Source organism: Pantherophis guttatus, chromosome 10 (assembly GCF_059756535.1).
Source record: "Pantherophis guttatus breed Tessera chromosome 10, ASM5975653v1, whole genome shotgun sequence".
Classification (NCBI taxonomy): Eukaryota; Metazoa; Chordata; class Lepidosauria; order Squamata; family Colubridae; genus Pantherophis; species Pantherophis guttatus.
The window spans coordinates 3,810,983-3,825,149 of NC_142072.1; the positions used below are offsets into that span (position 1 = coordinate 3,810,983).

Consider the following 14,167-nt stretch of genomic DNA (forward strand, 5'->3'; position numbering starts at 1 on the left):
CGGAAATTTTTTTTAAAAAAATTTTTATTAGAAAGTACAAACAAACGAACAACAAAACATACAAACAAGTAAACAAAAATAATCTATGCATCTTCTTTTCAAACTTGTCGCATCGGTAATCTATATTCTTGTTTATACCTTTACTCTTTCTTATTTTAACCTATCTCTTATATCTATATTCCTAATACATCATCTCTATATATTCTTAAGGTAGAACTGAAGGAAGCTTCTTGGATGAGAAGCAAAACCTTTTCAAAAGAAAATAAAAAACAAGAAAGTTCAGTTGCCCCTTTGGAAAAGCACCTGTATGATTTTGAATCTCCACAGACATTTATGACTTATGGACTTCAATTCCCAGAATTCCTGAGGCAGGTGGCTCAGGAATTCTGGGAGTTGAAGTCCACAGGTGGTTAGAGGAGCCATAGCGGCCACCCCTGATCTATACAGCTTTCTTGCTCCCATCTTTCCAGCAAATGAAACCCTGCTAAATTTCTTTCTCACCAGGATTTCCTGGAAGTTCACATGGAATCCAGGATCTCTAAGCCCTCTTCTTTGAATTTGTTCCACCTTTTCTGTAGGTCTCCAGAGTCGCCAGAGCCTGCAGCTGTCTCATCTTACATCTTATGGAATGGTCTAAGTTCACAGTATACTTCAGGAATTCCTTCCCTTCTTGAACGGTGAAGAGGAAATCCATGGACAAGAATTTCTCAAAAAGTTCAGGGTCACCATCCAAGGCCATGACGTTCTGGAGTTCCTTATGCTTGGAGAACAGCTCAGGACACGTCTCCACAAAGACGTCCCACATCAACAACTTCTCATAACCGTCGGGCGGTTGGCCCTTCAGTGTGTCTTCCATGCGTTGGAGGATCCAACTCAAGCGACACGGCCATTGGTTGGCCAATACCACCCAACTGGCCACATTACAGGGAGAGACGTTGCGCCTCAACAGGGGCTGTTGCGTCATCAACCTGATCGTAATGGGGATGGTGTTGATGATCCTGGTCATCTGGATAATGCTATCTGGGACATAATGGTGGAGACGACCCTCTTCATCTTCCAAGCATTCGAAAGCTTTACGGATATACGTGGATGCCAGTTTATCGATCTGGACTTGCGTGTCCCTCAGTGCTTCGACATTCATCCCCAAGGAAGGAATCCCTTCCCTTACATTTTTGAGAGCTTCATGTTTCTGCAAGGTCTCCTTCAAACAATGCATCTTGGACTTGATGGCGATTTCCGGGATGGAGAAAGGAAGCGTCACGGTGCGGTTGAGGTATAGGTAGCCGTTGTCCGCCATTCCCTTCACGCTGCTCGCCTGCTCCAAGGAAGAGACGATGTCGGAGGGGTCAACCACCAGGATGAAGATGAAGGGGGCATTCCTGTTGGAAAGGAGCGTATTGATGGCGTTCAACACCCCAACCACCTGTTCGGGGTTGCATATATCTAAACCTGTAATCTTAAGGACAATCTTGAAGCGCCGTTCCTCGAAGATTTCCATGAAGTAGATAAAGTTGGTGAGGACCTCAATCTCGCTCTTCACTGCACTCCTAAAACCCAGCTGTCTGGTGAACTTCTCATTGTTGGTCATGCTCTCGATCTTCTTTTTCTGGCTGATGATCAAGTGCTTAATCACGGGACTGATGGCGATGATGAAGCCGGAGCCCAAGATGGCAGCAATGCCGCTACCAAGGTACTTCAAGAGTGTGCCATCCCTTATCCCTGGCACGAAGAGGGCGATAGTAACCAGGCCTGCACCAGCTAGCAAAATAATTACCACGAGTCCTCCGGTGATACAGCACGTTTTCCTTTTAAGCCTCCACTCTTTTTGGGCATATAATCCCGAGACGAAATCTGGAGGGCTTCCTACCACATGATAGAAACTCAGCGGAAGAGGACCGAAGTGGTGGCGGATATGGTCACACAGGCTGGTGACCAACCCCGCCCATAACTGGTTGTTGCAGGCATACTCCCAGGCGCTGAATTTTATGAAGAGGAACTTGATGGTTTTTCTCTGGAGGTGCTTCTTGGTGACGACAGGTTGGCAGAACAGGATGTACCAGAGGAGGGTCAGGTAGCTCCTCCTTTGTGGGAGTTGGAACTTTCGGCTTTCTTCTTCCCTTCGGATGGATTCTTTGAGCATCTGTCCTGCAAAAATGAGTTCAGAGAACATCTGCCAAGTTCTCAATGATCGTCTATCTAGAGAAGAGAATATTTGTAGCTCAGGGTTGAAATGTGGGGCCCTTGGTGCTCTCCAAGCTTGGTGGTCTTCTTGCAAATGTTTCATAATCCAATTAAGTAACATCATCAGATGATGTTACCTGGGTATTAAAACATCTTTAAAAAAACCTCACCAAGCTCAAAGAGCACTAAGGACCACACAGTTGTTGTCCTTCTTCTCCTCCTTCTCCTTCCCCTTCCCCTTCTCTTCCTCCTTCTCCTCCACCTGCCTTCTCTATCTCCTCCTCCTCCTCCTCCTCTCCTCCTCTTCCTCTTCCTCCTCTTCCCCCTCCCCTCCCCCTCCTCCACCATCCTTTCTAGCACTGATGATGTTACTTTATGATGCCAATCATGCAAGTTTTGTGATGGCATGAGGACTCCTGTAAGGTCGCTTCTTCTCTTTCCCAGAGACCCATGGATGGAAGGAGGACCCTTCTACTAAGTAAGGGGTCTTACATAGATGGATTCCCCACTGATTCTCTCAGTCTGGGACTGACCTGCAACCTTTTCCATTAAGGAGTGAACACGTGTTTTGTATGGTGAATAGAAACCTACGGTGACCGGGGTGGAGGTATAGCACAAAGTCTTCAGTAAACAGGAGCAATAAATCTCATCCTCGCTCAGGAGATCTGAAGAGTGGGGAAAAAAAAAAAGAAAAGAATGGAAAATACCCATGTATCAGTGTCACTCAGTACAGCAATGAAAAAAGTGACTTATGACCAGTTCCTGCACTTATGACCATCATAGCATCCTCATGATCGTGTAATCAAAATTCAGGCACATGTATTTATGAATATGTCCCGGGGTCATATGATCACCATTTGCGACCTGGCTAGCCGGCTTCCAACAAACAGTCAATGGGGGAAGCCAGATTCATTTAACGACCGGATGATTCACTTAATAACTGCAACGATTCGCTTAAAAACCACCATACAAAAAAAGCTTGTTAAAATCAGGCGCAACTCACTTCATTGCCTTGCGTAGTAATGGGAATTCTGGTCCCAATTATATGGTCGTAAATCTCTTCTTGTGTAAAGTAGTCTTTTTTAACCTCAGGAAATTTACAAAGCATGGACTTCAACTCCCAGAATTCCCCAGCCAGAATTCTTTAAGATGGCTGGACTTCCATTCCCAGCATGGCTGGGCTGGGGAATTCTGGGAGTTGAAGTCCACAAGTTGCCAAGACTGAGAAACACTACTAGCCCTAAACTAAAGCATTACTATGGAAAAACCATCCCTGACAGGCCTTTTGTTCCCCAGAGATCTGCCAGAAGAAAAAAAAAATCATTTGAGAGTAATTAGGATAATTATCTTGTGTTACTCATCCTATTGTAAATGCTTTAGAGCAAAGCTGAGATTTCCTCAGTATTTTTTCCCCTCAGGTAGTTTTCTCCTGTCTAGAAGGAGCTGAGTGTTAAGCATCCGATAATTTTTGTAATTATCAAATTTATTTGCCGCCCATCTTGCAGTTCAAGATGACTCTGGGCAGCTTGCCACAAGATAAAACACGCAAATGTTCAACAATGATGACTATAAAAATGGATTAAAATTACACACATTAAAAAGACTAAGGCTTTTAGACTTTAGGGTATCACGTTTATTTTTGGTGCATTTTCTGGATGGAAAATCAAAATTTTATCCGTGACCTTGAAGGCAGTTTCTGGGCTGGAGAAAACATGGTTTTGAGGTTGACCTGTGTCTAGTTTTGCTCTGTTTTATTATGACAGTCAATAAAGTCAACGTGGCAGCTGTCAGAGTTGAACATCTGTCTGATTTTTTTTTATGGACACTAAACAGTGGGGTCCTTGTGTGTAGATCAATTCCATTGTGACTCAACTCAACAAAATCTTTTGGTTAGCTCCTGCTTGTATTCTGGATTTCTTCAGAATATGAAATAATTTAGATTTATAGTTCTAGGTGACATTCTCACATGAGGGAACAATATTTCAACCATCTACGCAAGCTGTGCTTTTTGAAACGGTGTCCCCTCATTGTGTGGACTCCCCAAATTTGATCCTTTGCAAGTTTCCCCTCCTTGCATGCCGAAATGTAGCTTCGTCAGGAACACCACTTCCTTAGCAGCTAGTTTTCCACTTGCAAGGAATGTTGCTGTAGAGATGGGTGTCTCTCAGAAACCCTCACACTCGACCCGCAGCCTGAAATTTTATCTCAAGCGCGGATCAATTTGCCCTGATGAATTTATTAACCTAATTATAGCAACGACACGAGGACAACTGTGTATTTCGGTTTATATTTTGAAATCATGTATATCACATCAGTGGTGGAAACATAAAAGGAAGGGAAAGTCCCTCAATCGTTAACAACTTGACACAGCACATATTTCTTTTTTCTCGCCCAGTTAAAAAGTGTGTCTCATTAAGGTGAGATTGACTCAGGATTAATAATTCAGGACGATAGCCACAAATGTCTTTGCAAATAAACTTATGAGCCAGCAGGAATAGAGAGGATCTGATTCTGCACCAAAATAAATAACAAAACTCCTCAATTTACAACCACAATGGAGCCTGGCAATTAAGGTCGTAAATGATGATAGTTGTACAGTCAGTTATCACTTTGCAACCTTTTTGGTGGCGGTCATTAAGCAAAACCCACCTATGAGTTCCCTGTTTTGTGCCAGCATTTTCATTTCATTAGTTTCTGAACTAGTGAACCAAGTTTTGTAATGACTTGAACTCTAAGACGTTTGTGACTTTAAATTCCCTTCTTATTGGAAATAAATGTTGTTTTTTAAAAATGCAATAGGAGGTTTAAAAAGCCAAATGCAAGTCATATCATTATCTTTGCTTTTAAAAAATGTTCTTCCCAGATGTTTTTTTTCCCTCCTGCTAAGAAAATTAAATGCCTGCGATCTTAAAGAAACTGACTCTAAAAATGACAGGGATTTGTTAAAGATTTAAAAGACAAAAAAATTTGTCTTTTAAATGGGAATTTTAAATTTGGTTTTAAATTATTGGGGTTTTAAATATGGTTCAGCCAAATTTATCTAACTTGTTTTATTTCTATTTTAAATTTTGTATTTATATGTTTTATTTCATGGCTGTTCACCGCCCTGAGTCCTTCGGGAGTAGGGCGGTATACAAATTTAATAAAATGTAAATGTAAAAATGTAAAAGAAGCCAAACTGGTTATAATCTAGACTGGAGTATGGTTGTCCAACCTTTGGGCTTCTCTGGGATGCATTGAGTGAAGAGGGATTGTCCTGGGCCGCGTACAAAATACCAAATATAGGTAGTGTATAGAAATAACACTTAATTTTTAAATATTTTTTATTATCATGTGGGGCTGTATTACTAGCTGTCCAGGTCTTTTTGTGGCTGTGGGATGTGGGTTGGATATGGCTGGTTTAGATATTGCAATAACCTAAAGTGATGCAAAAATTTGCAAAATGTTATTTAACAATTATAATTAGACAATAAGGTGGGCTGATTATTTGGCCCTAATTTCATGCACTCTAAAAGAAACATGCCAAGGAACAAAATAATAGCAATTTAAGAGTCATTAAATGGGTTGTTTGCAAAGCCTGTAAGGGAAGACATAATTTAAAAAAAAAAATTGAAAGGAAGCATTTAAGACTTTATTATGCTAATGAAGAAAACAATTTCTGTTAATCCTGTTTGGAAAACATACGTTAATTACTCTCCTCCTACAGGAACTATTGCAAATGTTAGAACGGTTAGAACGGTTACCTAACCTTCCCTTAAGATTAAAAGAATTCTTAAGAAAAGTTTAGGTAACCGTTCTAATGTTTGCAACAGACCAACACAAGTCTGTTTCAAAGGGCTGATAAAAAAGGCTATTGGTCAGGTAGTCCTTGATTTACAACCAACAGTTTAGAGACTGTTCAAAGTTACAGCAGCACTAAAAAGCTGATTTACAATCAGTCCTCGGACTTATAACCGTTGCAACATCCCAAGGTCACATGATCAAAGTCCAGATGCTTGTCAACTGGCATGTATTTATGATGGTTGCAGCGTCCCGAGGTTATGGGGATGGTCATTGGCAACCTGGGCCTGTCGGCGTCCTTTTGTGATAGCCCCTTAAATTAAATTTTAATGCACAGGTAATCTTGGATTTATGACCTATATTGGGACCCGAATTTCTGTTGCTAAGCAACACAGTTGTTCAATGAGCCACGTCTGATTTCATGACTTTTTTGGCCCTTGTTGTTAAATCCCGGCAGAAGTTAAGTCGATCACGCGGTCGTTAAGCGAATCCAGCTGCCCACCCTCCCCCCCCATTGACTTTGCTTCTATTGGCTGGGAAGGTGACAAATGACGATCACGTGATCCCAGCACATTGCAACCACCGGAAATATATGCTGGTTGCCAAGTGTCCAAATTTTGATGAGGCCACTATGGAAATACTGTGATAGTTGTCAGTGTGATGACTGGCTGTCAATCACTTTTTGTAACTTCAAACCACAGGTGGGTTTCAGCAGGTTCTGACCAGTTCTGGAGAACTGGTAGCGGAAATTTTGAGTAGTTCGGAGAACCGGTAGTAAAAATTTTGACTGACCCCACCCCCATCTATTTTCTGCCTCCTGAGTCCCAGCTGATCGGGAGGGAATGGGGATTTTGCAATAACCTTTCCCTGCCACGCCCACCAAGCAATGCCACGCCCACCAAGCCACACCCACAGAACCGGTAGTAAAAAAATTTGAAACCCACCACTGCTTCAAACGGTTGCTAAATGAATGATTGTAAATTGAGGAATATCTGTACCAAGTTAGATTTTTTTGGGAAGAAGTGGCTTAAACGGAGCCTTGGTGGCACAGCAGACTAAAGTGCTGTTAAAGTAGAACTTAGTTGCCAGCTGCCTGCAATTAGTGTGAGTTCAAATCTCACCAGGCTCCAGGTTGACTCAGCCTTCCATCCTTCCGAGGTAGGTAAAATGAGGACCCGGATTGTGGGGGCAATAAGCTGACTTTGTATAAAAAAGAACACCGCTTGAGGGGGTGAGGGGCGAAAGCCCTACTAAACAGGTATATACAAAAAGTATGAAGTCTATTGCTTAACGCATTGTAAGCCGCCCTGAGTCTCCGGAGAAAGGGCGGCATATAAATCGAACCAATAAATAAATAAATAAATAAATCCTTGCTTCCCTTCCATTTGACCAAATTCAGCAGTTGTGAATTAAACGCTGAGCTTACCTTCATCCTGGCATTCGTCGTGGATAAAGTGGCCGTCCTGGTTTAAGGACAGGCTCCCCGCTTTTTGGCCCTCCGGCATATGGGGCAGCCCGGCGACTTCCTCATCACAGTTACTCATCAGTTCTGGACCATCAAAGGCGCTTTCCAGGCAAATTGGAGGCTGCCAGGAGGAGATAAAGCAGACAGGTGATTTAACCTGGTTACCTGAGACAGGTAAGCTTCTAATGAGAATGGAGGAACAAAATATGTCTATCGAGCCACATCTGGGATGTATGCATTTGCAGCATTAGGGTTTTTTGCTCTGACTTTTTCTTGTTTCCAGTCTTCAGGTTAGAAAAACCGGGTCCATTGAGTGAAAAAAGAAAGGAAGGAAGGAAGGAAGGAAGGAAAGGAAGGAAGGAAGGAAGGAAGGAAGGAAGGAAAGAAAGGAAAGAAAGAAAGAAAGAAAAGGAAGGAAGGAAGAAAAAGAAAAAGAAGGAAGGAAGGAAGACAAAAGAAAGAAGGAAAGAGAGAGAGGGAGGGAGGGAGAGAAAAAAACAGGAAAGAAGAAAGAAAAAGAAAAAAGAAAGAAAGAGAAAGGAAGGAAGGAAGAGAAAGAAAGGGAGGGAGGGAGAAAGAAAAAAGAAAGAAAGACAGAAAGACAGACAGACAGGAAGGAAGGAAGGAAGGAAGGGAAAGAAAGGGAGGGAGAAAGAAGAAAAAGAAAGAGAAAAAAGAGACACAAAAGGAAGGAAGGGAAAGAAAGAGGGAGGGAGAAAGAAGAAAGAAAGAGAAAAAAGAAAGAAAGACAGACAGAAAGGAAGGAAGGAAGAGAAAGAAAGGGAGGGAGGGAGGGAGAAAAGAAAGAGAAAGAAAGAGAGAAAGAAAGAAAGAAAAAGAGAATGAGAGGAGATGTAATTTTGGTTCTTGAAGCTCCAGATTCCACTGACCTTCACAGCTGACCCCAAGTTCTCTTTAAGTTGTGGGGGGGGGGAAGACCCAACAAAAATAAAAACCCCAAGATGTGGTGAATCAGAAACTCATTTGCTTCTGATAGGTTTCAAATTGGGATGACAAAATATTTCAGCCACTGTGTTGAGGAAGAGGATGGCCTTAGGAGGCATTGGATGCAAGGGGTGTGGCCTGGGCATTGGAGCATGGCCAATGAGCTTTTAAAATTCTAATGATATTTCAATAAAAAACAAATTTCCTTCCCCCTCCCCCCCAAATCTCCTTTTCTGTTCTTAAGTGTCATTCTCTTCCAGTGACCAGAAAAAGTTTGCTTACAACAGGACTCCTTGAATTACGACCAAAGTAGGGATCAGAATTTCCATTGTCAAAGAAGGAGGTTGTTAAGTGAGGAACGCTCAATTTTATAGCAGTAGCACTTAGATTTATATACCGCTTTACAGTGCTTTACAACCCCCTCTAAGCGGTTTACAGAGTCAGCATTATTGCCCCCCCCCCCACAATCTGGGTCCTCATTTGACCCACCTTGGAAGGCCGGAAGGCTGAGTCAACCTTGAGCCTGGTGAGATTTGAACTGCCAAATTGCAGGCAGCTGGCAGTCAGCAGGAATACCGCGCTCTAACCCCACTCCTCAATATGGCCCCCTCAAGTGGAGTCAGAACAAGGTTGGTGCATGTTCACATGTGCTCTCCTCCTCTCCAAGCGTCCCTTGGTTGGAAGCTAGCAAGAGAAGAGATATCCAGAGGTGGTGAAGCTGGAGACCTTCGGGTGGATGTGGTCTCACGAGTCATCCCCACTGAATGAAGCTCTCTGCCCATCCATGGAGCCACAAAGACAGGTGAGTCAGTCACCTGGGATGAGCAGGCATCTTGACCTGGTGGATTTGAGTGGGTAGAAGGGGACCCAACAGGCCAAAGTCCAGGTGGACTTTGGGCATCTCAGCCACGAGAAGCAGAGATGTTCTTTGGAGACTGTGTTCAATGTACCAATAGAAGAGACTTATGTGTCGCTCAGGATTGGAACGAGGGGTCCTTGATGCTCTCTGAGCATTTTCTTGCAGATGTTTCATTAACCAAAAACTAGGTGTCTTGCCCCCATCGGAGCCTGAATTTGTGGAAGAAGATGAGCCGGAACTGGAGTCAACAGAGATTGGTGAGGGGGGCTTCGTAGGTTTCGGAAGAATGTGTGGAGGAACATGCCGAACATGCCAGGGCCTTTCAGGATTGGGACGGCTTGTAGGCAGGGAGGAACAGGGGTAGGATGACCAGGAGAAGCTAAGCCTGAAAGATAGAGCTCAGGCGATGAGCAACGACCACCCCCTCCTGATCCTCGAGCAAGGAGAGTGGAGAGAAGGCGAGAACAGCACAGACTGACCCAACTGCTTGGGAGGAGAGCGCCCTGTCCCTCTTCACAAGGCACACCTGGGGACTGAAACTTAAGGAGACGCTGTGGGAAGGGGCATTTGTCGGGAACAAACGCTGAATTCCTGGAGTGTTGAGTGCTGTTGCTGACATTTGAACTTTCCTAGATTTCCTGCTTTCTTCTTGTCTTCTTGGATTAATTGTCTTGCTCTTTTGCTTCCTGGACTCATTGATTTGCCCCTCTTAAATCTTGGAGGCCACTTGAAACATCTTTCAAAATCTGTGGAAAAAACCTTTTCAGTGAGAAGCTTCAAATAACCCAAAACCTGGTTGGTTGAGCAAGCTATAAACCCAATTCACACGGTGCAAAGCCGTGGTTTGTTCAGCTGTGGTTTACGTTAACTAACCGTAATGGTTGGTTCACCGAACCAAAAAAACCCAAACCAATTATTTTTAATCTCTTCGTCCGAGGTGGTGAGCCAGTCTACACCAATGACGCTGATAGCCTCATGCTCAGCACGGGCACAGGAGGAAAAATTCTTTGGTGCACCACTGGGTGGTGTGATTTCCTTTCTATACAAGCAAAGATTTACAGTGGTATCTTGGTACCCATCGTTGATTGGTTCCGGGAGGCACGAGGAGTACCAAAAATATCAAATAAAAGGAATAATGTAATGCATGGACGTCAAGCTTGATTTCATTAAGGGCCGCATCAGGGTTGTGTTTGACCTCAGAGGGGGGGCAGGGGAGCGTGGCAGGGATGGGCATGGCCAGCTTGATATCCTGCAGCCCTCTGCCAGTGAAAAGGGAGCCCGGGAGGGCCACACAACGGCCCTCCTGAGCTCCATTTTTGCTGGCAGAGGCACCGAGGACCAGTCCTTCGCTGTTTCCAGGACAGCCCCACCGGCTGGATCTAAGCACCTCGCGGGCCAGATCTGGCTCACAGGCCTTGAGTTTGACACCCAGAGGTGGAATTCAGCCGGTTTGGACCGATTCGCTCGAACCGGTAGTGGAATTTATTTTTTATTTTTTATTTCCAATTTATATACCGCCCTTCTCCCTGAGGACTCAGGGCGGTGCACAGCCAGAATTAAAAACATGAAATACAAATATTAAAAACAATTAAAATCTATATAAATTTGGCCCAAAAATTTAAAAAAACACAAACCAATTAAACATTTAAAAAATTTGTTCCTAAGCCAGCCCGGCTTGCTGGAAAAAGTGGGTTTTAAGGACACGGCGGAAGGCACTGAGGTCTTGGATTCTCCTTATCTCTGGGGGCAGCTGATTCCAGAGGGTAGGTGCCCCCACAGAGAAGGCTCTCCCCCTGGGGGTCACCAGCCTGCATTGTTTTGTGGATTGTGTAAATTGTGGGTGGACCTGCCCCCCCACCCCCACCCCGGCTCTATGCTGTCCTATTTAGGCACATTTTTGAGGCCGGGAGCATGCGCGGAAGGTGTTTTTCCATAAAGGACCCACAACACGCATCTCTACACGGACGGGGGGCGGGGGACCAGCACCGTCTTGCCCCTTCACTTCAGCCCCCAAAACATCTCAACGCATCCTGGATTGGTTGAGCAATCTGCAACAACACGCAGGTACACCTCGATTTATGACCACAATTGAGCCCAACATTTCCATGGCTAAGCGAGACGATTGTTAAGTGGGTTTCTCCCCTTGTTTTACAACTTTTCCGCCCACAGTTATTCAGTGAATCGCTGCCGTTGTTAAATTAGTAACGTGGTTGTTAAGTGAATCTGGTTTCCCCATTGACTTTGCTTGCCAAAGGGGATCATGTGACCCTGACACACTGCGACCGTCATAAATATGAGTCAGTTGCTGAGCTTCTGAATTTTGATCATGTGACCATGGGGGGGGGGCTTCAATGGTTGTGTGAAAAATGGTCGTCGGTCACTTTTTTCGGTGCTGTGGTATCTTTCAACGGTCACTAAACGAATGGCTGTAACTCGAGTTACAACCAGTCCTCGCACTTACAAGTGTCTCAGCATTTCCATGCTCATATGAGAAAAATCTGGGGGCTTGGCAACCCGCGTGTACAGGTAGCCCTTGACCTATGACTACAATTGAGCCCAACATTTCTGTTGTTAAGTGAGTTTGGCCTCATTTTACGCCCCCCCCTTTTTAAAATTTGATTTATATGCCGCCCTTCTCCGGAGACTCAGGATGGCTTACAATGCGTTAAGCAATAGCTTTCATTCTTTTGTATATTTATACAAAGTCAGCTTATTGCCCCCACAAACTGGGTCCTCAATTTACCTACCTTAGAAAGGATGGAAGGCTGAGTCGACCTTGAGCCTTGGCGAGATTCGATTTGCCACAGTTCAGTGAATCGCTACTGTTGTTAAGTGAATAGCATGGTTGTTAAGTGAATCTGGCTTCCCCATTGACTTTGCTTGTCAGAAGGTCGCAAAAGGGGATCACGTGACCCCCCAGGACACTGCAACAGTCATAAATAGGAGTCAGTTGCCAAGTTTCCAAATTTTGATCATGTGACCCATAGAGACGCTGCAAGGGTGGTAAGCAGGGGTGGGCTTCCTACATTTTAGCAAGGGGTTCACTGCCTGGTTGCTGGGTGGATGTGGCCATGGTAGGCGTGGTCTAGTTGGCCTCCTGCACCATGGCGGTGGGGGGCTTTTTGCCCTCCCCAGGCTCCGGAGGCTTATTTTGAGCCTCCGGGAGGGCGAAAATGGCCTCCCCAGGCTCCGGAGGCCCTCTGGAGGCTGGAATTCTTGAACTTCCGGTGGGCCCATTTTTCGCCCTCCCTGAGCTTCCGCGCGCGTTCTGCAATTATCTGCATCCAAAAATGGGCTGTGTGGGGACTCCTGGGAGGTGGGGGAGGAGGGGCAGCCAGGAGGTGGATTTGGGGGTTCTCCGAACTGCACAGAATCTTAGCTAGAGGTTCTCCCGAACCCCTGCGAACCCCCAGCAGCCCACCCTTTGGTTGTAAGTGTAAAAACTTGTGTGAAGTTGTAACTTCAAATGTCACTATACGAGTGGTTATAAGTTGAGGGCACCATGTACCCCAAATTCTACCATCTGGTGTCTTCCACTTCTATAAAAAGTAGTGATAATATCTCTTAAGTACATACACACAGGGATGGGTTCTAAATTTTTTTACTACCGGTTCTGTGGGCGTGGCTTATTTTATGGGCGTGGCTTGATGGTCATGTGACAATTCTTTAGGATTTAGCAGAGGTACTGGTCTACCAGGCTTTTAACTGCTTGCAGAGCTGTACCAATCTACCCATTTATTTTTTACAGGCACTGATCTACTCATGTCTTTTTGCAGGCACTGGTCTACTCATTTGTTTTCTTTTAACACTGATCAGCTGTAGGGCGGCCCTTTGAAGCCCCGCGGCAAGAGTTTAAACAGTTTTTTTCCCTCTAGCCGATCAGCTGGGACTCGGGAGGCAGCAAATAGATTGGGGGCGGAGCCAAATAAAAGGTAAGAATAATGCAGGGGGGGAAGGGGGGGAAGGGGGGGCGGGAGGGCCCAGCTCCCGAACAAAGAGAACCGGTCCGGTGACGTCATATCGTCACCGCTACCGGCTCGGCTGAACCGGGCTGAACCGGGAGGAACCCACCACTGCATACACAGGATCACCTCCCAATTTAAAAACTGAGAATTCTTCCAAGAAAACACAACTTCTGCAGCCTAGGTGAATTATTGTTTATTATGTAACTGATAGATAGCCCGGGTTCTCTCAATACTCCAAATGAAAGAGGGGGATGTCTCCCCTTTCCACCCCCCTCCCCACAACAACAACCTTGTGAGGTAGGTTTGAGTTGAGTCCTTCCCCCAGTCCCGATCCACAACACTCGATCAATTGTGGATTAGTATTTTTTGTTCAGCAGCTTTTGTCGTTTTGCGATGTGTATTTTTTCCTGGCTCGTAAAATATCAAAAATATAATCAATAATATGTTTTTTTTTTAAAACCTTGGGACAATCCTGTCGGTTCATAAATATAATACTTAATCTGAGAGCAGCATGTACAGGTAATCCTTGATTTATGACCATCGTTGGGAGTAGAATTTCCATTATTAAGCCCAGCAATTTTTTAAGTGAGTCACGCTCAATTTTGTATTTTTTTCCTGCCACTATTATTAAGCGAATCACTTAAGTGAACTAATTAAGTGAATCATGTGGAGATGAAGGGAATCCAGCTTTCTCCGCTGACTTGTTGAAAGCTGGAAAGGACGCAAACGGCCATCACGGGACACCAGAATGATGCAACAGTCATAAATATGTGCCAATTGCCAACCGCCTGAATTTTGATCACATGACGATGGAGATGCCACAATCATAAATGAAGACAGGGTTGTAAATTACTTTTTCAGGGTTGTTGTAACTTGAAATGGTGTTTAAATGAATGGTTGTAAATTGAGGACTATCTATAGTCCTATAGGTGGGCAACTATGGCCCCTTTTATGCCCCCAAGGGCAAAAAGG

At 44.5% G+C, this 14,167-nt stretch overlaps 1 pseudogene across 1 annotated transcript; it reads right to left on the reverse strand.

Moving 5' to 3' along the window:
- Positions 1-465: 465 nt before the first annotated feature.
- Positions 466-2,222, reverse strand: LOC117677591 (NTPase KAP family P-loop domain-containing protein 1 pseudogene; annotated as a pseudogene). The gene has a single exon (XR_015729443.1). The product of XR_015729443.1 is annotated as an NTPase KAP family P-loop domain-containing protein 1 pseudogene (transcript).
- Positions 2,223-14,167: the final 11,945 nt, after the last annotated feature.